At 45.1% G+C, this 26769-nt stretch overlaps 1 protein-coding gene and 1 pseudogene across 1 annotated transcript in view; one reads left to right on the top strand and one right to left on the bottom strand.

Moving 5' to 3' along the window:
* Positions 1 to 7074: 7074 nt before the first annotated feature.
* Positions 7075 to 26405, bottom strand: LOC141987920 (twinkle mtDNA helicase pseudogene; annotated as a pseudogene).
* Positions 11785 to 26769, top strand: part of ZBTB7C (zinc finger and BTB domain containing 7C) — a 129764-nt gene continuing 114779 nt past the window's right edge. The window contains exon 1 of the mRNA XM_074952339.1: positions 11785 to 11846. The gene's annotated coding sequence lies outside the window, so the exon portion shown is untranslated. The remainder of the gene's footprint in view (positions 11847 to 26769) is intronic.

The raw sequence follows: 26769 nt of genomic DNA, 5'->3' as shown, positions 1-26769 counted from the left end.
TAGACGGGCTCTGCCCCGAAGAGCTTAGCAAGCTTGTCTAGCTTTGCCCTTCCAGCCCCTGTGACAGGGTTACACAAATATCTCCAGTTCATTAAGTGAAAGAATAGGTTTGAATGATGAGTGGCAGGGGACTGTGGGTGTCTGAGGCTGGTTACAGGCCATGGGAAGGGAACAGCTTTGCATGTTCTCTTTGGCTAATACAGGAGCCCTCTCTGATTTGTTTGGGGGCAGTCTGTGTTTGTTTTTCATCTGCTATGTTTATGCAGTGCATGAGAGTGCTGCCCTCTTGTACTTCTCCAGCATGGCTCTGCTAATGGGATGTGACCTGATGGCTTTGCATGTTTAAATGAATTAAACACAGCTGCTAGGAAAATACAGTAACCTGTCGGTACCATGGCTCCATAGTCAACATTATAATTACAGCAGCACTGGCCTGAGAGTTCCACGCTCTCTGGTTTGTTTTGAAAATAACTCGAAACCTTCCCTTTGATCAATTGCTTCATCCCCTTTTTCTCCCTTCTCCTCTTCCTCATTTGGTGTTTAACCCTTATCCCACTCTCACTCCTCTGCCACCTCGTTCAAGCGCTTGTCTCCCCACTGCTTCTTAATCAGGCACATAGGCGGGTGGGTTAGCTATCCTGACTGGTCACAAAGAGTGAAACATGGCAAGCCCCCTCTCACAATCTGGAGCTGACCTGGTACCGTGGATCTCCCCTGTTAGTGCTGAGTGTTGCCCTCTAGTTTATATAATACAACAATAATAACAATACCTATCTCTTCCACAGGACTTTTCATCAGTAGATCTCACAGCCCATCACAGTCTTTCATGTATTTATCCTCACAATACCCCTGTGAAGTAGGAAGTGCTATTATCAGCATATCCTTCCTCTTTATTGTACGTATGGTAGTTTGAAGCTGACAGCAACCCCGTTGAGAATTGAAGGATTAAATATACTGTCCCCAAAGCCAAATCCTATACAGTGTTGCATCTATCATGTAGACATTTCAGAAACTATACATTACTTTCAGACTGCTAGAGAGAGGCATCTCAAAACATGCTGCTTCACCTCTCATTTCAGCCCAAATACCTTTACACTAGTTCACAGATTTACATGCTTTGCTCTGGTGACATTTCAACAGGAAGCATTTACATAGGAAGTAATGCTAGCAGCCCAATTGATTTTTCCTTAATCAGTCGCAATGTTGCATCCCTGTTTGTAAGGACAGACAATGCCCATTAAGGATCAGAGGTGTTACATTTCCACAAGAACCAAGCAAAAAAGCCCCAAGTCAAGCAACACACGTCTGGTTTCATTATAAACTTGCACCAGGTTCACTGAAAGATCCACTCAAGTTTGAAATTTTGGAGCAGACCTAGGCCCAGTGAGATAAATTGTGGTTGCATATCAGAACCCAGAGAGGAGCTCAAGCTGCAGAATTTCAAACAGCTCCACACCTGGGTCTGGGGTTGGGGGGGAGGGAGTGTTGGTGTTTGGATCCAGGATTTTTGTTCAGCCCCACACGCAATGTGCAGTTTCAGTCCAAAAGTCCTGAGTGTGTGCTCACTTCTCCAGTTACATCCCACTGCAGCTCCACTGAGTTGATGTCCCAGAACGGTGCTCAAGGCCTGCTGGACAGGTATTCTGGAATTCTGACTTAATGGACGTTACTGTCCTGCAGAGAACTATGGTTGATGCATAGTGCGGATGTACTCGTCCAATTCTGAGGATGCTTCTCATATCCATACGACTGTCATTGCACTAGTGTGGGTGGAGATTGCAGCGGGCAGATCTCTGGTTGTAATGATCACATCTCAGGTCCCATATGTTGTCTGCAGCACTTTTGTCATATATCTGTTTTGAGTTGCTAAACAAATGTCTATGCATTCAGTCTGAACCAATGAACTGAGTGAGTGTGATTGGAGTTGTAAACTTTATGAGATCCTGCAGTTTACGGTGAATTTTAAATTGGCTTGCCAATCAGGGTACTTTTTTAAAGGAAAGTCATTTCGATGTGTTGCAGAATGCAATGTGGCAATTTCCACTATTATGTAGATGCTATCAACATTATGGAACAAAGCAGGTGCTCCTTGGTGGACTGGTTTTAATGCATTCAGTTTATATAGTTCATACATATTTATCTATTGTGGAAAACCTGTAACTTTTTTCCCATTGGCTGTCCCCTTCCTTAAATTATTCTTGTTTGATTATTTCTGTTGTGGGAGTGCTGAGCTGTCCCATGCAGGTTTAGGGCTCCATTGTTCTAAGTGCTGTGCAAAAACACAGGAAGACATGATCTCTTACAGCCCATGGCTCCAGTCCTGCAATTGATAGCATGCAGCAGACTGCTACGCCAGCATGGAGCCCCTATCACTTCAGTAGGGCTCTGCCTGGATGCAGCAATTGCAGGATCAAAGCCTAAGAAATAAATCACTAATAAATCCCCATAAATGCCTGGGGGAAAATGTAGAGATATGTTATAATAATAAATAATAATACCTAAGGTAATTAAAAACCAGTGACCAAGTAACAGTGCATATTAAAAATTAATTTTCAGAACTATTTTTGAGGGTTGGATTTTGAGAAGTTTATTTAGTGCTCAGCGGCCATCCTGTGCCTTAAACTGTGTCACTGGCCTGTCTGGATGGTGACTTCCTATTTTGGTGCTAATTATTATTCATTGCTGCTAATCCTTTGCTATTGTTACCTATAATGATAGGATTCTCCATTTCTGTTGTAGGGAGTAAGTGTTGGCAGAGGGCTGGTATATATGACATAGTGGGTCTTTTTCAATCAGTGTGCAGCAGCAGTCAAAAAAGTTAACAGATTGTTAGGAACCTTTCGGAAGGGGATAGATAATAAGACTGCAAATATCATAATGCCACTATATGAATCCATGGTACGCCCACACCTTGAATACTGTGCACATTTCTGGTCACCCCATCTCAAAAAAGATACATTAGAAATGGAACAAGTACAGAGAAGGGAAACAAAAATTATTAGGGGTCTGGAACAGCTTCCATATGAGGAGAGATTAAAAAGACTGGGACTATTCAGCTTGGAAAAGAGACGACGAAGGGAGGAATCTGATGGAGGTCTATAAAACCATGAGTGGAGAAAGTGACTAAGGAAGTGTTATTTACCCCTTCACATAACACAAGAACCAGGCGTCCCCCAATGAAATGAATAGGCAGCAGGTTACAAACAAACCAAAGGAAGTATTTCTTCACACAACGCACAGCCAACCTATGGAACTCTTTGCTAGGGAATGTGGTGAAGGTCAAAACTACACCTGGGTTAAAAAAAGAGTAAGATAAGTTCATGGTGGATAGGTCTATCAACAGCTATTAGCCAAGATGGTCAGGGATGCAACCCAACCCATGCTCCGGGTGTCCCTGAGCCTCTGACTGCCAGATGTTGGGACTGGATGACAGAGGATGGATCACTTGATAATTGTCCCGGTTCTTTTCATTCCCTTTGAAGCATCTGGCACTGGCCACTGTCGGAAGACAGGATACTGGGCTAGATGGACCATTAGTCTGACCCAGTATGGCCATTATTATGTTTTTAGGATGTTCATCACTCTAGTAGCTGAATGACTATTCTGAGCATGAAATCTTGACCCTGAAAAGGTCAATTGGGCTTTTCCTGTTGTGTTCACTTGGGGCAGGATTTCACCCTGTGTGGCTGATTTCTCTCTGTAACAGTCTTGCTGTGTTTGCCTTTAACATCCTACCTTGTTAGCAGGTGTGAAACCTGTCGGGAAAGGGTTAAGTGGGTTCTGCTGACTTACAGGTGATGGTGATTCCTTCTGCCACCTGGCTATGAGGGAGATGGCAGTGTCTCTACAGAGAGCAAGGATCTGGGACATGAGCAGAGTAGGGCTGAGGAAGGGACCCCAGGAACAAGCTGTGCCTGAGGGAAAAGTTTGAGCTGAATTCTGTTACCCTGGAGATTTCTTGGCTAATGAAGCAAAACCCCAAGAAAGTGCCTTTGTGTTTGTTGGCTTTAAGACAGCAATTCCCATTACTGGTGATGTTAGTGAAGATTAAAAAAACCTGATTTTAAAAGTGTTGAGCAACTAAAACGAATAGATGATAGTAACGTTAATGAGCAGAATAGAGACGCTGCTTAGCCAGCCTGTACCAGCATCTGCTTTCCAGTGCAACGAAGGGTGTTAATACACAGCTGATCAGTAACGCTGTCTAACCAGGAGAGGTTTACTTAAAAGATGGGGAAGATATCTCTGTCAGGGAGTGATTTGTGAAGTTTGTTTGGATGGCAGTAAGTCCCCAGCCTCTCATTGTCAGAGCTGCTTTTTTATGATATTAGCTAACGCACACACACATTGCAATAATGCTCCGTGTGTTTGTGTATGAGTGCTGTTCCCCTTTGCTACATCAATCAGAATTGCTTGTTTGTGTGTCATAGGCCTTTTCCTGAAAATAGCTGAAGGGGATCCTTCTTTAATTCAAGTAGGCGTCTTTGTCTCTGGAGCCGGGGAAATCTGAGTTTTATTCCTTGTGGCACCAGGGGGCTGCAGATTGGCCGGGTACTACAGCACACCAGCAGGCATGACACCATACACGGCCGTCGACTTTTCAGTGTATTAAAACAGAGTCTCTCCTCTCCTTCCCAGTTCTTACATCAATGAGCTAAAGTTCTGTGTCCTATCACACTCATCAGATAGTCAAGTAACACAGAGTCCTGGAAACTGCCCCATACTTTACCTTGTGGCTCAGAGAGGGTCCCAGTGTCTTTGCAGGCTTCATGTAATAGCAGCGCCTTCCAGCTATTCAAGTCATACCAGGTGTCATGGATCCACAGGTCCAGTGCTCTTGAAAAGGTCCCTGGGAAGAGCCCTGCAGTGTGCCAGCCCCTTAGGGTTCCACTCTTTCACTAGGGTAAGCCACTTGGCTTCACCGCCTCCTGGGTCCGAATCCTGGAGCCTTCAGCACCCCTGCTTCATGCTGTGAGTTCCCATCAGTGAGTCCACCTGAGTTGGATGCCTGAGAGAGAGACTTCCACACCCAAAGGGAGCAATGCACCCCCATCCCCCCTTAAACTGCAGTGACTCTCAGCCAGTGGTGTAAAAGCAGCAGGGTTTATTAGATGTCTGGAACACAGCGGAGAAAGTCCTTGGTTATCACAGAGAACAGAAAGTTACAGCATAGTCCATCTCAGTCAACGCAGAGCCCAGCGCCCTCTGGTCCGTCTTTTCCCAGACCATGAGAGTCTTCTCCCTTCCAGCAGCCCCACACTAACTGCAGCCCCCCCTCAGTCCTTTGATTTTGTCACCTGGCCCTCCTCTTCAGTCCTTTGTTCTCCAGCTGGTCAAACACAGCTGCCTTCGTAAGGAGCATGGGTCATCCATGGTTGTTAGATGCTAGGTGCCAAATGTCCAGGCACTTGGAGAGGCCATTGTCTTCTTGGACTCCCCATGGGCATGGGGCCAAGGCCCCAGATAGTTAGGCGTCAGTCACACCTGTATCTCTGGGTCTCTGCCAAGAGTAAACAACCTTTTCCCACCACCTAGTTAGCCATGCGGCACATAGGAGAAACTGAGGCACACACAGTATTCATCAAGAAAAGGAGTACTTGTGGCACCTTAGAGACTAACCAATTTATCTGAGCATAAGCTTTCGTGAGCTACAGCTCACTTCATCAGATGCATACTGTGGAAAATACAGAAGACGTTTTTATACACACAAACCATGAAAAAATGGGTGATTGTCACTACAAAAGGTTTTCTCTCCGCCCACCCCACTCTCCTGCTGGTAATAGCTTATCTAAAGTGATCATTCTCCTTACAATGTGTATGATAATCAAGGTGGGCCATTTCCAGCACAAATCCAGGTTTTCTTCTCCCCCCCCCAAAAACCCACTCTGCTGTTGGTAATAGCCTATGTAAAGTGATCACTCTCCTTACAATGTGTATGATAATCAAGGTGGGCCATTTGCAACCCCACCCCCCCTTCCTCAGATGTTCTTGTTAAACCCTGGATTTGTGCTGGAAAGGGCCCACCTTGATTATCATACACATTGTAAGGAGAGTGGTCACTTTACATAAGCTATTACCAACAGGAGAGTGGGTTTTTTGCGGGGGGGTGGGGTGGGGGGAGAAAACCTGGATTTGTGCTGGAAATGGCCCACCTTGATTATCATACACATTGTAAGGAGAGTGGTCACTTTACATAAGCTATTACCAGCAGGAGAGTGGGATGGGGGGAGAGAAAACCTTTTGTAGTGATAATCACCCATTTTTTCATGGTCTGTGTGTATAAAAACGTCTTCTGTATTTTCCACAGTATGCATCCGATGAAGTGAGCTGTAGCTCACAAAAGCTTATGCTCAAATAAATTGGCTAGTCGCTAAGGTGCCACAAGTACTCCTTTTCTTTTTGCAAATACAGACTAACACGGCTGTTACTCTGAAACAGTATTCATCCAAAATGTTACAGATGATTCCCACTCTGTCACCCCAGGCAGCAAGAGTACAGAGTTCGGTGTGCTAATGAGAGGCAAAGTCTTCCCTTATAGTAATTCTGTGGTAGGAGGAATAGGTTCATGGGAGATCCGATGTGGCATGTTAATGATGCATTCAGAGTCAAAGAGATGAATTAGAAACCTGACACGATATCCAGTAGGGTGTGTTTGGTTCATCCAGCCCAAGTAGCTAAAAGGGACATTGTGGCTACAAGAAAAGCCACAATAGAGCCTGTTTACTTTACGTCTTATCTCGTTCAGGCTCCAAGAACGTTTTACTGGGCTGGCTCAAAGCAAATGGCGTCTGTCACAAACCATCCCATTTTGGAAGAGCAGCAGGAAGCTGCCCCTCTTTTGTCCAGCAGGCTGAGCTCTAGTTTGGTATTTACACGAAGTGGTTGCTTTGTTTACGATCTTCAGAAAACTTTCAGATCTACTCTTGAACTGTAGGTAGCTCGCCACACCTATTTAGAATTGAACTGTAATGCACCACAGCCCCTTGTATATCCCAATACATTTCAGATACTCTCTTAGGAGAGTAACAGCTGTGTTAGTCTGTATTGCCAGAGCAGCCCATTCCATGGGCTGGGTCACTGCTTCTTAGAGGCCCCGCTGCCTCCAGCCGGAGCCTGCTTGGGCGGCGCTCCACTGTCATCTTTCACCTTCTTCAGCTGGGCCTTCCCCTTGATAGGGGTGGAGAAGGTGAGGGACGCTTTGCTGAACTCCAGGGGGAAGACCCCCACGTCCCCATCAAAGCGGTTCTTTGACACCTGCAGGTACCGCTTCCCTGGCCCCGTCACCAGCTTCCTGTCCTGGAGGATCAGCACGTTGTCGGCCTCCTGGCTGGCCTTCGCAGACCCAAATATAGAGGCCGTCTGAAGCTCTCGCTCTTCCTCCTCCTTCCGAGGGTGGATGACCAGGCTCACGTGACAACTGTTGTCCGTGGCAAACTTCCGGAAGGCACCCACGATGTAGTCTTGGACCGCAAGCCTGTCCACAGTGAGCTGCTCCTGCCCCATCATGAACTGGAGATTGTCAGTGACCACGTGGCTGATATCATACATGTACACTGCGTGCAGCATGGTCTCTATCACCGTCTTGATGCTTTGGTGCCCGTGGAAGGTCATGAAGTAGAGCGGCAGGTCCTCAAACTTGTCTGCCCACTCGTCGAACTGGTCCAGCTTATGCTCAAATAAATTGGTTAGTCTCTAAGGTGCCACAAGTCCTCCTTTTCTCTTAGGAGACTCCTTTTGGTGTACAAACAATGAACCTAGACCTTATGTTGCGAGCCATTTTGTCTGTGGGGATTGTACCTGGGACCTTCATCAGCAAAAATCGAGGCCTCTGTCTCTTGAGCTAAAGGAGAATTCCTTTAAGAGTGATTGTCAGGGTGTTATAGTTGCTGTTGTCAGCCACTAGAGGAAAACCTGACGTGAAATCCTGACCTTGTTGAAACCAATGGGAATTTTCACATTGTTTTTAACGGGGCTAAGCTTTCACCCAGTGATCTCATGCACCAAACCAATCCATTGCAGGTACCCAGTGACTTCAATGGAAGTTTTGCCTGAATATGGCCGCAGTAATAAGCCCTGTGGTTATGTTCACAATGGACCATATTAAACTCTTTGCCCTTTTGTTGTTGACTTTCTGCTATTTAGCACCAAATGAGCCATTAGTCCTGAGCAGAGTGCTTACTCATCAGCTAATGATCTGAATTGGGGATGGGGCTAGGACAGGAGGTCAGGCTTAAGTGCACAAGGTCAGAACAGCTCCAGATTCTCAAAAGCAAACAGCATCATTAGTGGCAGAGAAGGCTCGCTCTTGCTGTCCGATTATACCACGGGCTTTACAGTCTTTACTGTTAGATCACTGAACAGAGTGCAGCCAGGGGGCTGTTGCAGAAACCACTGTGCGATATAAAAGTTACCTGTGACTCCAGACATTGCTTACTACATAAATAAATATGCAGTTATTATTTAAGACCTCAGCTGCATGACAAGGGAAAATACAGAGCATTGAAGAGATTACTGGGGTTCTGTTCCCTTTTCACTACTTGAACTTGTGTAAACTATAGGTTTCAGAGTAACAGCCGTGTTAGTCTGTATTCGCAAAAAGAAGAGGAGTGCCACAAGTACTCCTTTTCTTTTTGTGTAAACTATAATTATCTCACACATTTAATAAAATAGTTAAAATGCTCAAAGCCCCTTATTATTCTATTCTGGGACATGAACCTACTTGTAGATCCAAAGAGAAAATGGAATTTGCACCATCCCATAAGATAGTGTCTCATAGATGCTGGTCCAGGATTTCAGTAGAAGAGGAAGGAAGACTGTTTGAATCATTGAAATCAACCAGGAAATGTACATAAGCAGTCTCAGTAGTTTATTGTCTCAACACCTTAGTCTGAGTTTCCAGCTCTAAATGACTAATTATAACCATCATCTTTTATATTTTGTTGACATCTTCTAATTTAAAATTTAGAAAATATAAAAAATCAAATTTGATCTGCCCCTGTCAAATGTAAACAATTAGATTAAGCACAATACATGACTGTTTTCTCTATTATTTGAGTGACTCCAGCGTGGTTGCACTCGTGGTTTCCCAGAGAAACTGTAATTGTGTTGTATCTTCATTGATTGTTGAAGATCCACTGATATAAAAAAAGAATCTTCCTTTTTAAATCCAAATTTTAGGCCATGTTTGGGCTCAAATCTTAAACCTAATCTGGAACTGGGTTCTTAATCCACTTCTAATGTCTCATCAGTTTTGCTTTCACTGCTGCCACAGTGCTGCTGTGTTTGGGTTTCACAAAACCGTGCAGGAAGTAGTACTCTCAAAAGGATTTTACCATGAAAAAAATGTGTTTGGTTTGTTTTAGTTAAGATGGTTTTATTCTTACCAGGCCACATTTTGAAAAGGATCAACCCTGCGAGAAAAAATGTGCGTACAAAAGTGCACCTGTGGTTGTGCACGCAAATCCGGTGACTGCATGCGCAATATGCCAGTTGGGAAACAAACTAGGGCCCTGATTCAGGAAAACGCTTAAGCATGTCAAAGCAATGGGATTTCATCATATAACTTCAAGTGAAGACGATAACATTACCTACACTCTGTTCCAGCTGCTGTGTTGTGGTGGTTTGCTCATTCCAGTGCTACATTTCCACTTCAGCACAGCTACTGTCCACTTAGCATCCCTTGAATTAAAGTGTTCCACATTTTAGCCTTTCTATATTTCATTAGTTAATCTAGCAGTTTGGTTACCTGTCTAATCTGATCCAATCACCCCATCCCTATGGCATGTAGGTGTTTTGTTCCCTGTTTTGAAATAGAGAGTCTATATCCTGATGACGTAGGAGTGCAACGTTTGCAAGTTATTTGTTGAGCTGTTAGCTGCTATTCAGCCATTTTTTTGCCTTTCTCTTATTGTCACCACTGTATTATTAAACCAAAGACAATCACCAACGTAAGCGACCTGGCTTATCCCAACACCACGGTAATTATATTCACTGATGAACTACTACATTTAAATAGGTTTCAGAGTAGCAGCCATGTTAGTCTGTATCTGCAAAAAGAAAAGGAGGACTTGTGGCACCTTAGAGACTAACCAATTTATTTGAGCATAAGCTTTCGTGAGCTACAGCTCACTTCATCGGATGCATACTGTGGAAATTGCAGAAGACATTATTATATACACAGACACCATGAACCAATACCTCCTCCCACCCCACTCTCCTGCTGGTAATAGCTTATCTAAAGTGATCATCAAGATGGGCCATTTCCAGCACAGATGATCACTTTACATTAGCTATTACCAGCAGGAGAGTGGGGTGGGAGGAGGTATTGGTTCATGGTGTCTGTGTATATAATAATGTCTTCTGCAATTTCCACAGTATGCATCCGATGAAGTGAGCTGTAGCTCACGAAAGCTCATGCTCAAATAAATTGGTTAGTCTCTAAGGTGCCACAAGTACTCCTTTTCTTTTTGCGAATACAGACTAACACGGCTGTTACTCTGAAACCTACCATTTATTTGAGCATAAGCTATCGTGAGCTACAGCTCACCTCATCAGATGGAATCCACTGAATGCATCCGATGAAGTGAGCTGTAGCTCACGAAAGCTTATGCTCAAATAAATTTGTTAGTCTCTAAGGTGCCACAAGTCCTCCTTTTCTTTTTACATTTAAATAATGTCAAGCAACATTGAATTTAGCAACAGCCAGAGTATTCAAAGCTAAGTGGGACTTAAGGGGTGGGTGGGCCTTTTGCTAATGTAACCCACTGGTGAGTGTGTGATTTAACCCGCTGGTAAGTGTGTGTTACAGGGCCCTTGTGTGCCTGACCTGTAGAGGATATGAGTCTTTTACAGCCCCAGGTAGGGTGTGTTAGCTGAAATTGTAGCAGCTCTTGCATTTAGTTCTGGAGGCCCTCTTCACAGAGGTGGATTTCACCCTGATAACATGTTGGATACGCCCACTTTAATTCAAGTCCTTGCCTTTTCTTATTTCACAACAGGATGGAGCATCCCACTTTTAAGACTTCCTGGCATTTGCTGCTGTTGGTTTTATTTTATTTATATTGTAGTAGTGCCCAGAGACTCCAATCAGCCCATCGTACTAGGCACTGTATACACACGTAGGAAGACATGGCCCTGGCCTCCCACAGTTTAGAGTCCAAGAATGACCTTTTACATGCATCACAATCTTATCATTTAAGTGAATGTAGTTCCTGGTATGTGACTGTATTTGTTACACGGTGTTGCACTTGTTTTGATATTATCTGTTGCCACACTGTTAAGATTCAGGCTGATGTTGAAGGAGATGCCAGACCAGTTTAGGTAGCACCTCGGAGTCCATTATGTGATGCTGCTAGGTAATTTCATGCTACAGAACTACAGGCTTAGTTGTTGAGCACAAAGAGGGATAAGATGCAGGGAATCAGCTGATCTGGACATTGTAAGCATGATCCATCAGGCTATGGGTATGAAATTGTACTATACCTTTACAATAAAAAAGTGATTTCATGAGGCTGGGGTGAGTGTTGTGAGGGTCGTAGGGCCTGATTCTGGTTGTCAGGCCCAGTATGCTGGTGTAAATCAGGAGTAACTCCGCTGTGGCCAATAGAGCTAAACCAGTTTACATCATCCTTAGCCTTCACCCTTAGCCAGATTCCCAGACTACTTGCAGAGTGAAGTGCTACTCAAGGGGACCAAGGGAAAGCAGAATGTGGCCATCAGGGTGAGATCTTCTCGACAGGTTGATAAATCAGGTCTGATTTTTTCCCCCTTTTTTTAATTTTCCAGGAGATGGTCAAGGCTGCAAAGGGAACGTCTGCCTGAGATTTGAAGCCGAGACAAGGGTAATTGTGAGTATAAAGTCCTGCTACTTTGAGGTTGTTTATCTGCCGGAAGAGTGAGGGGCTTTTGGAAACAGGGCTAGTGGGTTTCCCAGAGAGACGTTAATGTCCTGACCTTTTAGCCACCTGAGGGATACATTCTTGGGGCCTGATCTTGCAAGGTGCTAAGCATCTTCTATGAGATGCTGAGTACCATCAGCCACTATGGACCTCAATGGGAGTTGAAGGTATGCAGTGACTGCCAGTCTGGGACACTGATGAGTCAGTAGAAGCCCAAAACCCCTCCAAAAAAGAACAAATTATTTTTAAAAAAAGTAAAGTGACAGAACTGCAACATGTTGCTTTCCATCAATCTGTTGAGAATATTATTGTGCTTTATACATGCATATATTTCCTTGTACGTTGTAACCCTACCTGTAAGAAGCAGAAACAGATATTTTACCATCTACCCAGATCTATGATATGCCAAAGGATTTTTGTTGAACACTTTGATGAATGGCTTGCAGTTTCCTTATGCCTTGTCCTAATGCAGACCTCCCTGGTGACAAAGGACTCATGGATCAGATGGTTGCCCAACATTCATTGATAGAAAGAAAGGATTTCAGATTTTTATGATTTAAATGAGCAGAAGAGTAGGGGCCAGATCCTCCAGTGGTGTAAGTTGGTGTTGCTCCATTGACCTGAGCTACACCGATTTGCACCAGCTAGGGCTCTGGCCCCATATGTCACCACACAGCTGGATTGGTGGCCCTGTTGCTCACAACAGCTGAATCCTGAGAAGTACTGTGACCTTTCTGAGCATCTTAATAACAGTGGGTCAGGTCCTAATGTCCTTTGTCCAGGCCTCGTTCTGCCAGCCTTACACATGTTGAGAAGTGCCTTCGCTCCTGGAGTAGTCCCACTGGATTAGATTGGTTCTTGTACTGCATGCCTGTACGGGGGCATACGAGGGAGTAAGAATTCCCCTAGCATGCCTGCAGGCGCTGCTTGGACCTTAGGTCTGGGTGCGGAGGAGTAAGTGGGTGATGTATGCAGAAATGAGAATGCATTGCATGCATGAAACTCCCCCTCCATCCAAGCACAGGTAGGTGGGGAGGGGTATGGAACGGGGGCAGGACAGGTTGCAGTGAGCTGGTGCAGAGAGCATAGTGGTATAGGCCAGGAGCAAATTCTGACCCACCCATCTCCACTCCGCCGAGCAGTCTCTGGGATGCTCCTGGGACAGTGCAGCAACGTGGGTGTGGTATAATCTAGCCCACGGAAAGGAATGATGCTACCCATGGAGTAAAGAATTAATGGTCACGAGTCGGGGGGCAGAACTGGGGCCTTGGCTTTTCTCAGCCTTTACTCAGGCAATCTCCATATTGAAGAAAATGGGAGAGTGCCTAATGCCAAGAGCCCCGCAGGTCCTGTCTGTGGAAATACCTGTGAGGAGTGAGTCTGGGGGGGTGGAGGGAGAAAGCACTGCCAGGATCCTGCTCTGTGTTCTCTGGGTTGCTCTGTCCGGGGTGGAGTTTGCCCACTCAACTCAGAATGGGTTAGAGGCTTTGCCCCTAGTCTCATGAATTCCCTGAGACCCGATCTGCAGGTGCCCAGCTCCGTCCGTGAGGAAGGGCTCAGGATCTGGCCGATTGACATGAACGAGAGTTGCAGATGATGATTAGAACCTGTCAGGATTCGGCCCAGTTTGTCCTCTGTTGCACATACTTGGATGGTCTCTAAATCGTTTTTGCATTTTTCCTCTCTCCTCGTGGTTGTTCTCAACTCCTCCCTAGTTGCCTTATGGTGTGTGACAAGCTGTTTCCTCCCTCTCCTGTATTGTTAATAAAGATACTAAAATAAGGTTTAACTCAGATTCTTGTGCTCCCTCCACCATTCCACACCTCCCACTAGCTTAGTACATTGCGTTCATTCTATCCCTTTGCTCCAGGTTCTCCAGTCCCCATTCATAGCCAGGCCAACGAGAATTGAATCTGAGCACTACGTTTTGTGAAGGACTGGATGGAATGATTTAATAAAATCCAAATAGATCCAGCTACCACTTGCCCTTCATCCACAACATGACAATTTCTACTAAAAGAAAGCAGCCCTGAAGCTTGTCTGGCAAGCTGTGTTCTTCAATGCCATGTCTTCTGTTGTTGGTGGCTACAGATGGTGACGCCCAATTCCCATTTCCACCAGCTATGGCTGATTTGGAGATGAGAAGTAGAACAACACCATCCACCTCTTGGTGCACGTCCTCTCACTAATCTGAGCACTAGTCTGATATAGGAGTAATGGTCTCAAGTTGCAGTGGGGGAGGTTTAGGTTGGATATTAAGAAAAAATTTTTCACTAGGAGGGTGTTGAAACACTGGAATGCGTTACCTCGGGAGATGGTGGAATCTCCTTCCTTAGAGGTTTTTAAGGTCAGGCTTGACAAAGCCCTAGCTGGGATGATTTAGTTGGGGATTGGTCCTGCTTTGAGCAGGGGGTTGGACTAGATGACCTCCTGAGGTCCCTTCCAACCCTGATATTCTATGATTCTATACCAAATCCTGATGCTGCAAGCTCCCGAATTCTTACTGACAGAAAATAATATAGCATTGCTTCTTTTGCCAGTTTTTCTAACACCGCGTACCATTCCGAAACCAGTGTCACCCCTCTGCCAAGCAGTAGCAGATGGTGTCCAGCGTGAGTCCACTTCCCAGGGTGGAGAAATCAGTGATGTGGAGTCTGGGTATAGTCTAAGCGTAACTTGCTTTATTTATACACAGACAATGGGCTGTGGCATAGTCTAGCCCACGGGCAGGAACGATGCTGCCCATGGAGTAAAGAATTGATCATCGTAAGTGGACTAAGAGTTCAAATAGCATGCCTGGCAATCCCAGTCTCAGCCCAGTGCCAATGCCTGGTCCGGGGACCAATTCTGTTTCAAGAACAGACTCCAATCAGAGCCCAAGGTAGAGAGCAAATTCTCCTGCTGAAACACAGCTCCCTCTCTCCCACAGCTGTCTCTAAACAAACCTTTGCACAAACCAAAATTAATAACAACATACCATATCTTCCCAAGTGTCAAAACTTGCTCACACGCTAAGCAACGGAACTCAGAAGAGTATATGTAAGTGCCATCTGGTGCCACCTACCATAACAACAGTGTGTGTGCTCTTGAGATCTGTGCACTTTGGCGCTTTGGTGCATAGACCTCTGCCTCCACATGAGAAGAGTCTCAATTAGGGAGCTGTGGGCTCAGCGCCTCCCAGGATCAGTCTCTATTAATCTCTCTGTGTCTCAGCCCTTCTCTTTAAGGTGGGGATGGTGATGGTTCCCACTGTCACAGGCATGTGATGGTCAATGAATGAATAGATGTGAGGCACTCACATACCACTGTGGGGGCATTATATGAGAACCTAGATAGAGATGCAAGATCCTCAGTGGCACTAAACTGATTTACTCCAGATGAGGCTCTGTCCCTTAGCTCAGGGTGGCCAACCTGAGCCCGAGAAGGAGCCAGAATTTACCAGTGTACATTTCCAAAGAGCCACAGTAATACGTCAGCAGCACCCATCAGCTCCCCCACCCCAATCCCAGCACCTCCTACCCACCGATCAGTGCCTCCCCCTTCCCTCCCCGTACCTCCCCATCAGCTGTTTCGTGGCGTGCAGGAGGCTCTGGGTGCGGGGGGAGAAGCGAGGACATGGCAGGCTCAGGGGAGGGGGCAGGAAGGGGTGGAGTGGGGGCAGGGCCTGTGGCAGAGTCAGGGGTTGAGCAGTGAGCACCCCCCGGTACATTAGAAAGATGGTGCCTGTCGCTCCAGCCCCGGAGTCGGTGCCTCTACAAGGAGCCGCATATTAACTTCTGAAGAGCCACATGGGGCTCCGGAGCCACAGGTTGGCCACCCCTGCCTTAGCTGAAACAGGCAACCAGAAATCATAAACCCTAAAAGCAGGTTCAGCCTATTAAACTATGTTTATTCTATAGTTAGTGTTAAATAATTGGCATTTGTTGGCATATTTGACTTGGATACTGTTTAGTGATTTACCGAACTATCCATCAGTCTTTATAATCATCTCATGATCCTTTCTTGGGTTTCCAGGTATTTACTTTGTCCGGGGTCTGCAAATCTCTCCAAATAGATTTTTCTCCTGCAACCTTGTTCATATTTTTTTCCCTCTCAAAGGAGCCATTTCAGTCTCCTTACAATTTGCACAGACATTTCAGTAAGCTGCGACACAATCTTTCTGCTGACGGGGATGTGATCTGTCCTGTCTCAGCTCCCGCTATTCTTTTTTGGTGGACTCCCCATGAGAAGTAAAACTCTAATTTGCTGCGAAGAAATAGAATCGTTATCTAGATTGAAATAATTTCTTTTTCCAACCCACCAACTGATAAAACATCAAATTGGTGGAGTTTTCTTATCAGCCCATAGAATTTGTAGGACACAAAATAATGACCTGTCAACTTGCCTCGAGCAGGCCAGTTCTGTAGCTCTGCACCAATCACGCGAACCCTACCACAAAATGTAGGACAAAATCTAGGGCTGTCTTGATGGTATTTTAATAAGGATATTTAAGAGGACTTCTGAAAAGCCTCACAACTGGATGGGTAATGTGAGAGCTGAGATTTTATTACAACCCCTTATTATTTTTGGTAGCTTTAGGTTATTGTTTTTACAGTAGAATCTACACTTATGCTAAGTTTAAGGCAGTTGCATATCTTGTATGTTCAGGATCTGTTAACTAGAAAGAAATATGCTGGCTTGAGTTACTGGAGCTGTTACTTTTCAATTTGGTGAAAAACTGGCTGCTGGTAACCCGAGTTGCAGTTTGACCAATATTAGCGCCTGATCCTACAAAGTTCCAGTACAAAATTTTGTCCACTCATTTAGACTACATCTATTTTGGGGAGCCCAGCACAATGGTGCTATTTTCCATGGGTGCAGAGGTCCCACAACTTCATTTGAAGTTAATAGACGCTTCAGATGCTCAGCCAGATCCAGGGTGTGTCTAGTTTGAGCCCTTAGAAACTGAAGGAGCCTAAATTAACAGATGTGTCTGAAAACCCTGTCTCTGCTCATTAAAGCTGCCCTTATAGAAGCAGTCCCATTGAAGTCAGACTCTCACATGAGTAAGGACCACTTACACATGAGAGAGTTTGCAGGATCAGTCCTTCCTGATGTGTGTTTTGATGCCATTGTGAAAGACAGGCTTGGATACTGCTCACTGGTAGGCTGGTGCAAAACAGCTCATCCGCTTTTGCACAGACACATTTGAAATGGGACTACGTTAATGTGAACCTGGTATCATTTAATTTGCTCTAGCAGGGTCTCCACTGGGGAATTACAGTGCAACACTTCAGTGCACGCTGGAGCTCACACCCCCGTAGTCCACATTGCAGGGCCGTGTAGACATGCCTTAAGGAATCCTCTCCCTGGGAAAACAGGTGAAATCGCTCAACCGCTAATGGAAAGGAGTACTTGTGGCACCTTAGAGACTAACCAATTTATTTGAGCATGAGCTTTCGTGAGCTACAGCTCACTTCATCGGATGCATACTGTGGAAACTGCAGAAGACATTATATACACACAGAGACCATGAAACAATACCTCCTCCCACCCCACTCTCCTGCTGGTAATAGCTTATCTAAAGTGATCATCAAGTTGGGCCATTTCCAGCACAAATCCAGGTTTTCTCACCCTCCGCCCCCCCCACACAAACTCACTCTCCTGCTGGTAATAGCTTATCCAAAGTGACCACTCTCCCTACATGCACATTGTAGGGAGAGTGGTCACTTTGGATAAGCTATTACCAGCAGGAGAGTGAGTTTGTGTGTGTGTTTTTTTTGGAAAAAAAAGGGGTGTGTGTGAGAAAACCTGTATTTGTGCTGGAAATGTCCCACCTTGATTTTCATGCACGTTGTAAGGAGAGTGGTCACTTTGGATAGGCTATTACCAGCAGGAGAGTGAGTTTGTGTGTGTGGTTTTTGGAGGGGGGTGAGGGGGTGAGAGAACCTGGATTTGTGCAGGAAATGGCCCACCTTGATTATCATACACATTGTGAAGAGAGTGGTCACTTTGGATGGGCTATTACCAGCAGGAGAGTGAGTTTGTGTGTGTGTGGGGGGGGGGCGGAGGGTGAGAAAACCTGGATTTGTGCTGGAAATGGCCCAACTTGATGATCACTTTAGATAAGCTATTACCAGCAGGAGAGTGGGGTGGGAGGAGGTATTGTTTCATGGTCTCTGTGTGTATATAATGTCTTCTGCAGTTTCCACAGTATGCATCGGATGAAGTGAGTTGTAGCTCACGAAAGCTCATGCTCAAATAAATTGGTTAGTCTCTAAGGTGCCACAAGTACTCCTTTTCTTTTTGCGAATACAGACTAACACGGCTGTTACTCTGAAACCTGTCAACCACCAATGGTTTCAAGACCTCCGACTTCATTTATGTGAGTCTGAAGGTATGTCCGAGATGGATTGACATACCTACATTAGCTTTTCCTGTGCTAGCATGGCTAAAAATATCACTGACGTACCCAGGGAAGGTGAGATCCTGCATAGGATAGCTCCAGGGGAGTGATATGACCTTGTTGTAAATGTCAATGGAGGGGGGGCGGTTCTGGAATACCCTCTTCGTGAAACTCCTGTGGAATTCTAGAGCCATTAGAAAGTGATTTCTGCGGAGGGCCTGGGAACTGACGTCATTGGGAGGGGAGAGCTCTCTCCAGTCCCCAGGATCAAGCTCCCACCACCCTTCAGGGTTAGTTCCTAACTGAGCTGCTCCCCTCTTTAATTAGACTTGTTCAGACAAGTCACTCTGCCTTGGGCTGGAATTTACCCCTCCACTTCAAGATTTTCTTTTTAAAGAAAAATTTCTAGTCTTGATCTTCAAATATCGGGTACTCCCAGCCTTTCATTTGGCATTCAGATACATTTTTGTATTTCCCTTGAAGTACTTGTTGTATCATGGTAGCACCTAGAGCCCCATCATGCTGAGCACTGTTCATTGCATAGTGAGAGACTGTCCCTGCCCCAGTGAGCTTACAAGGTAAACAGACAAGACTGAGGAAGTATTATTATCCCCATTTCACAAATACAGGTGCTCAAGGTATGTCTACTCTGCAAAAGACCCCCACGGCATTGAGTCTCAGAGCCGGCTCAACTGACTCGGGTTCATGGAGCTCATGGGGCAGTGTAGATGAGCCCACTGGGGCACTGAAACCCAGCGTGGGGGAGGGTCTCAGAGCCCAAGCGGGACCTCTACATTGCTATATTTAGTTCCGTAGCATAAGCCCTGAAAGCCCAAGTCAGTTGTTGTGGGCTCTGAGACAAACTTCAGTGAGTTTGTTTTATTTGCTGTGTAGACGTTCCCTGAGTCAGAGAGTGATTAAGTAACTTGCCCCACACAGCCTGCAGCAGAGGTCTTCTGCTGTCCCAGGTCTTCTAAGTCCCAGGCCTGTGCCTTAACCGCAAGGCCATCCTTCCCCTTACACTGTTCTATCTGAGATTAAGGAACTGGTCTTGCTCCCATTGAATATAATGGTAGAGCTCCCATTGACCTCCATGATTATGCCCCAATGTAGCTACAGAAGGGAAACATGCAAAAATCTAGTTTAAAAAAAGAAAACAAATCTAGGTTGGACAGGGCTCTCGCCTCCTGCTGTGAATTACTCCAGCTCCCAACCAGCACAAGGCAAAGCAAAAAAGAAAAGCAACTCTGGAAAGGGTCAGTTCTTACTGCTCAATTGGTCAGCTGTCTGTAGAGCCAATTTCTGCAGCTTTCTGTGGCATGGCAGGCCCCTAGGTAATATTTGACTGAATAGAACTGTAAGTGTTTAAACTGTATTGATGGAAACAGCTGTTTTATCCTATGTGCCTGAGATTTCAGCCCATCAGACATGAAGCAGGTCAAGATTCTTATGTCGTGTGTATTATAGAAAAGAGAACAGAATACGCTTGATAAAAGTGGGGACTTAAAAGAGACTCTTCTTTAGGTATGAAGCTTTCAAGTCGCACAATGCATCAAAGAGCCATAGTCCGTACATTGAAAGGAGCGAAAGACATTACCTAATATTTTTACAGAATGAATAATAAGCATCCTGCATGCCTGGAAGCTAATTTAGAAGTACAGCTTGCACTGTGTCTCCCCGGTCTGAATTGCTCCCCAAAAGAGTCCCTAGCAAAAGAAAATGCATTTGGAGACCAATTTTTCTCCATTTAAATGCCCCCTTTTTGAATGTCTCCTGGTAAGATTTACTTATGAAAAGATGAAATAAAGTCTGTGCTAGAAGCAGCATGTCTCAAAAGAAACTCGGGAGCCAGTAGGGATTCCACAGCTCCCCTCCCCTACACACACATTTTTGTTCCTTAAATATTGAAAGCGTTGCGTGCAATGTACTGTAATACGGTCCTTAGGATGCAGGGGCCATATATTAGCATCGGGGGGCGGGGGGTTCTTATTCTTCTCAGGCCCTACATTCTTAGGGGATGGGGAGGTGTCTTAGGGGGAAACCACCCTACAAGCGTGGTCTTTGCTTTTGTTCCAGCAGAGGCTCCATTGTTTTGTTCGGACGCAGTACAGGATAACCTGTTGCTCTTTGCAGCAGGAGTTGGAAATCTTGCACACAGCTGAAGGTACCAATTATGTTTCAGGTGTTGCTGTCATGCAAAAAATGCCTTTTTAAACAGTAAACTGTTCCAGGGATCCCTTGATTTATTAGAGGGAGCATTCTGTACCTGCTGTACCCAGCAATATAATGGAACTGTGCATGATAGGTGAGATTGGCCCCTGTGCAATGGCCCAACCAACCCATGGGGGCTGAGTGGGATTTGAGTGGTGTTCGTGTAGGCCTGAATTTCACCGTATGTCAGGAGACTTAGGGCCCAATCCAGCTCTCACTGAAGTCAATGAGAGTCTCTCCAGTGACATCGGTGGGGTTTGGATTTAGCCTTAAGCGCCCAAGCTTGAAGTCATTGAGAGTTTTGTCAGGGGCACTGAAGGAAGCAGGACCTAAAAATGAGGAGAGTGGAGCCCATCTTTTCTAGACCCTTAAAAATAGTTTACTTCCTGTGTGGTGTTGAGTCCCTGAGAGCTAAATCCTATGAGATGCTGAATTTTCTCAGCCTCCATAATAGTAATGGGAGACGAACGAGTTCAGTGACTCTCTGGGGTCACCTATGCCTCACGGGGTCGATGCTTGTGAGAAGAAGTGTGGATGGAACCTCCAGAATCACCAACCAGAATGTTATGTTAACATCGAGACACGAGCTAGGTGATCTGGATGGGTTGGGGCTTGCTGATGGGATTAGGGAGTTTATGACATTAGGGCTGCCAGTTGGAAACGGGATGAGATTGGTAATGAGTGGAAGTTGCTACCTGCAGGCTCTTTTGGCCTCTGTGAAATAAGCTGGTGGCCTCCCACCACATTCCACTGGACATCACAGAACCGCCCCAAGTGCCTCACCCTTGTTGACAGCAGAGAGACACGGATTGAAAAGGCCCCAGAGACTGAACTAACCTTTCACCTCTGCAGGTTGGAGTTGAGATGCATTAGGGCTGCAACATGGGGGAAGCTTGCATTCCTGCATTGAGCAGGGGGCATCCATCTCCAGGATTGTCAATGAGGCATCTTACATGAGCCTTTAAAAAATATACCATGGAAAGTGTCTGGGGAAGCGGAACAGAACAAAACGGGAAAGTGTGGCAGGAAGGATCACTATCTCACCATCAGCAAACGGGCAGCACAACAAGGCTGCAAAATTGTCCGACCTGGACAAGCCACAAAAATATCAAGGAAAGTGGAATCTACAGGTCAGCTGGATTTCTTTTCCCCCTTTGCCTTGCAGAATGAGCGGCTGCTCCAAGCCAGCTCTATTTCCTGCTGCCCTCACTTGTCACATCAAACTTTATTTTTACCATCTGTGGAGACATAGTTAAATTTTAGTGCTCACTTATCTCCTTCTCCCCCAGGCCACAATTAATTGAGGCCAGGAGGCAGGCAGGGCTGCTCAGGCAATATTTACAAGAAGAAGGGAATGTTAATGGGTCACTTGGGCCGAGCCCTGTGGATGGGGGAGATGCTATAGGTGGGAGGTGACAGTTGGCAAGGGAGGAAATCTTTGGAACCTCGCACAGGCCCCCAGAGTGATTAAAATTGCTGAGAATTAGGCTTTTTATAGCAATGAATTAAAATCCGCTCCCCACATTAAAATGCTAGTGCTGGGTCTCTTGTTTCTCTGGAACTCTTCTGGTGGCTGGGTAGCAGCGAGGCTGTGATGTGAAAGAGAACAAGGAGCCCGGAGGGAGAAAGGCATAGAAGCTAAAGGAGCCTTTCGGAGTTATAAACTCCTCTGATGCTGCAAAACTTGAACGTGGGAGCTCATGAAAAAATGACAGCTGCTCCTCTCTCAGCTCAGCCTGGCAGCAGCATTCAGCTGATTATTATTATTTGAAGAGACAAGGTGGGTGAAGTAAAATGTTGTATTGGACCAACTTCTGCTGGTGCAAGAGACAAGCTTTTGAGCTACACGGAGCTCTTCTTCAGGTCTGGGAAAGGTACTCAGAGTGTCACAGCTAAATACAAGGTGAAACAGATTATGAAACATAAGGAGTTAACAGATGTTGCAAGAAACCATTCAAAATGAAGTGGGAAAGTAACACCCCTCCAGTATTAGGACAAAGGAGATTTACAGTTAGTGCTTTATAGACTGTTGTAATGAGACACAAAACCAGGATCTTTTGAAGGTGGTGTGCAGATTTCCTTTGAGGATGAAGACAGAGAGGTCATATATGGAGTGCTCGTTCTGTGAAAAGTGTTTGCTCCCAGGTAATAGGGTGTCTTTGCCTTTTATCATTTTTCTGTGTGAGTTCAGATGAGAGTGAGGTAACTGTCTTGTTTCATCTACATTGCTGTTCTAGGGGCATTGGATGCACTGGATGAGGTACGTCACACGTTGTGATGCAGCATGTTTAGAACCCAGGGATCTTGAAAGGTGTGTTGTGTGGGATGTTGATCATCATAGCCGCGGAGATATATCTGCAGGTTTTGCATCTCTTGTTTGGGCAGGGTCTGGTGGTGCTCTGAGTTGGTGTCTCCTGGTCTATGGGCAGCTTGCTTCTGGTGATGAGCTTGATGAGGTTGCGGGGGAGGGGTGTTGGGCCAGAAGATGGGGTTCAGGAAAGATCTCTTTTAGGATGGGGTCCCCATCAAGTAAGGGTTGTAATTGTTTGATGATACCTTGTTATAGATTCCAGCGGGTGGTGGTAGGTACCACCTTGGGGTGTGTGGCCTCTGGATTTTATTTTTCTGTATTGAAGCAGTTTCTCTCAGGGTACATGTATGTCCTGTTCCAGGATACAATCTATTTCTCTAGTTCTTGTTTGGTGAAGGCAATTTTAAATGTGCTAAGGTGAGACTCAGCAGGCCAGGGTCCCACCACCATACTATGTGCTGTTCATACACAGAGTAAATGGTAGTCACTGCCCCAAAGAGCTTATGATATGAAATACAAGACCCAGTAGGTGGATATGAGAAACAAATTGGCAAGGTGGGTGCTGGCGGGGACCAGGGGAATACAAATAATAAGAGGTTGCACATTTCTTAGCTAAGCAGGAGCAGTATCCCAACACGCTACCTGCCGAGCTGTTACCAGTTGGGTTTCCTCTGCAAAATCTAAGGGATAAGGGAGTTCAGGAGAGCAAGCAGTCTCTCCTGGAGCCCATATTAAAGGCACAACTGCAAACCATCCCAATGTGAAGAAAAGATAGGAAGAAAATAAGAGGCTAATATGGCTCAATCAGGAGCTCTTTATGACCTGCAGATCAAAAGGGAATCCTACAAAAAGTGGAAACATGGATGAATTGCTAAGGTGCAGTACAGAAGAATATTATAAGCATATAGGGACAAAATGAGAAGGCTAAGACACAAAATGAGTTACATCTAGCAAGGGACATAAAAGGCAAAAAGAAGAGGTTCTTTAAATACATAAGGAGCAAAAGAAAGATAACGGAAAGCATAGGTCCTCTACTTAGCAGGGAAGGAGAGCTAATAACTGATGACATCAAGAAGGCTGAGGTGTATAATGCCTGTTTTGTTTCAGTCTTCACTGAAAAGCTTAATGGTGACCAGATACTGAACACAATTAATATTAACAACAAGAGGGAAGGAATTCAAGTCAAAATAGGGAAAGGACAGGGTAAAGAATATTTAGATAAGTTAGCTGTATTCATGTTTCAGGGCCTGATGAAATTCATCCTAGGATACTTAAGGTACTCACTGAAGCAATCTTGAAACCATTAGCAATTATCATTGAGAACTCATGGAGGATGGGTGAGGTCCTAGAGGACTGGGGAAAGGCAAACATAGTACCTATCTTTAAAAAGGCTAATAAAGAGGATCCTTGGAACTATAGATCAGTCAGCCTGACTTCAATACCTGGAAGGATATTGGAACAAATTATTAATCAGTTTGTAAGCTCCTAGAGGATAATAGGGTTATACAGAATAGCCAGCATGGATTTGTGAAGAATAAATCATGCCAAACCAACCTAATTTTCTTCTTTGAGAGGGTTACTGGCCTAACAGATGGGGGAAAGCAGTAGATGTGATATATCTTGATTTTGGTAAAGCTTATGACAGAGTCTCACATGACATTCTCATAAGCAAACAAGGGAAGTGCGGTCTAGATGAATTTATTATAAGGAGGGTGCCCAACTGGTTTAAAGACCATACTCAAAGAGTAGTTATCAATGGCTCGCTCTCAAACTGGGAGGGTGTATTTAGTGTGGTCCCACAGGGATCAATCCTGAGTCTGGTACTATTCAATATTTTCATTAATGACTTGGATAATAGAGTGGAGAGTATGCTTATAAAACTTGCAGATAACACCAGGCTGGGTGGAGTTGCAGGCATTCCACTGGACAGGATTAGAATTCAAAAGGACCTTGACAAATTGGAGAATTGGTTTCAAATCAACAAGATGAAATTCAATGAAGATAAGTGTAAAGTAATTCACTTAGGAAGGAAAAATCAAATGCACAACTACAAAATGGAGAATAACCGGCTAGGTGATAGTATTAGTAAAAGGGACTTGGCGGTTATAATGAAGCACAAATTGAATATAAGCCAACAATGTGATGGAGTTGCAAAAAAGGGCAATGTCATTCTGGAGTGTAGTGACAGCAGTGTCAGATGGAAGACACAGAAGGTAATTGTAACACTCTGCTCGGCACTGGTGAGGTCTCAGCTGGAGTACTGTGTCCAATTCTGGGTGCCACATTTAAGAAAGATGTGGACAAATTGGATTGAGCAACAAAAATGATAAAAGCTTTTGAAAACCTGACTTATAAGAAAAGGTTAAAAAAATAGACATGTTTATTCTTGAGAAAAGAAGGCTATCAGTCTTAAAATATGTTAAGGGCTGTTATAAAGAAGACTGTGATCAATTGTTCTCCCCGTCCGCTGAAGGTAGAACAAGAAGTAATGGGCTTAATCTGCAGCAAGGGCGATTTAGATTAGAAATTAGGGAAAACGTTCTAACTATAAGGATAGTTAAGCTCTGGAACGTGGAATCCCATTGGAGGTTTTTAAGAACAGGTTGGACAAACATCTGTCAGAGATGGTTTAGCTTTACTTGGTGCTGCTTCAGCACAGGAGGCTGGACTTGATGACTTCTCAAGGTCCCTCCCAGCCCTACATTTCTATGGTTCTGTGCACATGATAGAAGACGTGAGTTTGGAGGAGTGACTAGAAGGAAGATAGAGGTGGTGGCCTTACAGATTTTGACAGGGAACTTTTCCCAATCTCTCATCCTCTCTTTGCAGAGGGCCAGTGTGAAGCCAACATTCCACTCACGTCCCACTTTAAGCCCTCCAGACGTGGCTTACATGGCACTTGTGTGGTGCCTGGGCCTCATGCCATCCCAATACACAAGGTGAATTTCACCCTTAATGTGTGTAGCGAAAGTACAGTTAAGAAGGTCAGTGGAAAGTGGTCTCCAAATTAAAGATCCCTTTAAAGTTAACCATCTGTGAGTCAATCCCTTTAAAAACAAATGAAGGAAGAAGAAAAAAAAACAGAGCTAGCAGGAGATCAGTTGGAAAACAGACATCTGGCCTATCTTTGGGGGCTGGTCAGTAATAATAAATGGGGCGGGGGGAGGGGAATATGGCAGCACAGATTACAGGACAGGAGGCAGAGATCCACACCCTGCCTCAATGCTACTGCAGTTTCTGGCTTTTGAGCATTGTGCTTGATTTTTATACCCTGCATTAATTATATTTTAATTATTATTATTATGCCTCTTTAATTGTCTGTGCAGTGCCCTGAGCACCTTCGAGGGTAGGGATGCTTCATAAACGCTGACTGTTTTATTAAGGTCTGGTCTATACGTTAAAAACAGAGTAGAGAGAAGACATACTTAGGCTCACACATGTCAAAGTGGTTTCTCTTCTATTGTCAGGTTCAGATGCCAGCTTTCCTTGTCTCCCTTGCCTTCCCATGCTGCCCAAAGAGGAAAACCTGGTTCTGCCAGTATCTTACCTTGGGCCAGTACTGTGCCTTAAAGGGAAATTTCACCCAGATGGCACAACCCATGTGGCAGCTTCCAGGGCGTGGAGTGCTTGTTGCCACAAATGAACCATGCAATGTTTGTTGTGAATTTTGGGGGAAGTTTCTCATTCTAACTGGCGTTTCTGAGCCTGCTGCCAGAGGCAGCATCGGCTGTAAAGCAAGGTCATTCGTGACACTGGGAACGAAAGACCCCTGCCCACGAGAGACTGTAAAGCAGTTTGCTATAGAGAGGATCCCAGCTGCAAAGTTTGGATCCAGATAGGTATTCATGGTGGGGACTGGGCCAGCCCCTTCTCCAGTTTCCAGCCTGCTTTTGTAATGATGTGAAGGGGTTCAGACTCAGATTTTCCAAGAAGCGTAAGGGAGTTAGAAGCCCCAGTTGGGTCTT

Source organism: Natator depressus, chromosome 5, assembly GCF_965152275.1.
Source record: "Natator depressus isolate rNatDep1 chromosome 5, rNatDep2.hap1, whole genome shotgun sequence".
NCBI classification, from domain to species: Eukaryota; Metazoa; Chordata; order Testudines; family Cheloniidae; genus Natator; species Natator depressus.
This window is presented reverse-complemented; position numbering and strand designations above follow the sequence as displayed.